Raw genomic sequence first — 2,500 nt, forward strand, 5'->3', positions numbered from 1 at the left:
ACGCGTCTATACTGAGCGTGACTTTTTTGAACCATATCGAGAGGACGTTTTCAACCAACCTATATAGACACCGATAACAATTGAGAAATGTACGACTTCAGGTGGTAGAACGCAAGAAGCGAATCATTGTATTCGTCCACCCAATATGGTGGCGATGACGTCACGTGAAAGCCTCTTATGATCTCTTATGGCACAGTACTGCATAGAGTTTTCCAAAAAAAATTCGTTTCTGTACTACGAACTTTGTCAAAGTCCACTAGGATATAGCGCCTTTGATTTGTTCAGTTGGCAGGGCCGAAAAAAAAGATCATTTGGGGCAGCCCTTACAATGCTTTGTATTTAACTGGAAGCGGTCATCTAACTGTTAACCTTTTTTCCGAGTAACAGTTTTGGCTTTTGGGACAACTTAAGTTAATGTAAGTGGATGATTTTTTCTTGGTGAAACGGTAAGTTGGGCAGAAGAGGGCGGCTTTTTTCCTCACCTTGCACGCGCGCTGAAAGGAACAAATGAGAAAGCTTGGGAATGAACTTATCCAAAGTCGTCTTTTGGAGAGATGCTCAAATCATTTTCATTCATTCCTCTTAATTTTGTACTTCACAAAAGGACCTCCCAACACGGATTTTATCACCTATGGAAAAAGGATTGGTAAGTTAATGTTATTCTTTTGTGTTTTCTACTTAAAGGCATTCAGTCAAGTTTTCTCGAAAAGTGTTGCACGACGTAATCGCCCTGCAAAAGCTAACATTTCACTCTCCTTTGATTGCTTGTGTTTAACTTTTAATATGACAGTGTAATTGCATTTGCAGAGGAAAGCTCTAGTTACATTGTACCTTCTACCCTTGTACCCAAACTGCAAATAGATGCATGTGACAGCTCTGTTAATTAATTTCGAAAAGAGCAATAATATTGCTCACGTTGCCGCACACGTCGTAGCAGTACATATCCTTTAAAAGTTACACAGCATCTTGATAGGGTGTCACTAAGCTTCGAGCAATAAAGATATTCTCATACTTTCGTTTCAAACGGACTAAGAGAGATAGCTACGACGAACTCGTCGTGAAGAGATGTGTCACCGGTTCAGGCCTGGCTACATAAGCTTACCTTTTTATTTTTAGCGATTTTCGCTCAATTAATAATGATGCAGGCATCCTTTCATGTCCAGTCAGATTACGTTGCACCCATCTTGTCCACCAGGGACTATTCTCTTTGTCCTTTAAACCCTTTAAAATTTCTCACATGATAAAGTGGCGAGTCCTTATCAACCAAGCTAGGTGACTAGTTAGCAGGCTAGTTCTTCTTGGTATACAGAGATATCAATAAAGAGCTCCATTGGTATCCAGCCATCACATTCCTGTGCTTTGTTCATAACTGACAGTTCCCTATTTCCATGATAGGTTTGCTTGAAAACAGCAAAGACCATTCATATTGTTGTGAGGTTACAGTTCAAACTGTGTGCTCTTCTAAGTTTGGAATACTCATTCAAAAGAGGCCCACTTCAGAGGTCTCTTTTCCCATACTTGTCAACCCAGCAAATACAAAAGAAAAGAGACCTGCTAGCAGGGAAGTGCTGTGGACATTATCAGTCTCTTTGTAGCTGGCTATTTTCCCTGCATTTGCCATTGTCCACTAATGACAGCTATGCAAATGATTATTTTCTTAAATTTTAAAAGAGAATTTAGTGAACAGGACTTGAAATAATTTCCTGGCTGGTGCCAGTCAAGTTGTCTGTTCAAATCTGTTTTTGCTCGGACAAGACCTGATTTTGTCCGGACAAATCTCCATTATGTAATAACTCTTAAGAAAATGCTTCTTCCACCTCAGCATGATGCTTGAATGTCTTGAGCAAGTACATTTACTGAGCTTTTTTGTGGAAGCAGCCTCACAATCAGTATAGGAGGTGTGGAGTGCATGGCACAGCCACAATGTTTGATAAAATCAAAAAAGCACTGGTAATATTACACTTGTGTTTCCCACTGTTGCTTTTAAGATTCAATTTTAAAGCGTCCTAAAGTTATGAAGCCAACGGTTAGGTTCGAGCTGATTCTCATGTGATAACAAAAGCTAACTAAAGCTTCTGCTTCAAGTTTTAAGATACATGCTTGAATTTTTATTATTTAGTAGCCTGGACCTTTGTACTGAGACTAGTTTCGCTTCTCACATTAGTTCGCAACATCACTCTGCAGCGAATTCCATGCAGACTATAAGAATTATTAGCATAAACACCGATAGACATGCTATGCCAGAAGACCTGCTAATTTCATGGCCAGTGGGTGAAAAGGTCGCAAATTGCAACTACCAAAAATTTTACTGTAGTCAAAGGTGGTCTGGTCATATCTTTTTTTTTTTCTTTTGATGAACACAAAAAACATTCAACCTAATTTAGAACTACTAGCTTTAAATTAAATTTCCTTTGAAGAGTAAACGACTGGACAAAACAGATTTTTGAGCAGACATTGTTTGTGGACCGGCCATTATTTCAAGCAGTGATTGAAGCTATGA

This window comes from Montipora capricornis, chromosome 4 (genome assembly GCF_036669925.1).
Source record: "Montipora capricornis isolate CH-2021 chromosome 4, ASM3666992v2, whole genome shotgun sequence".
NCBI lineage: Eukaryota > Metazoa > Cnidaria > Anthozoa > Scleractinia > Acroporidae > Montipora > Montipora capricornis.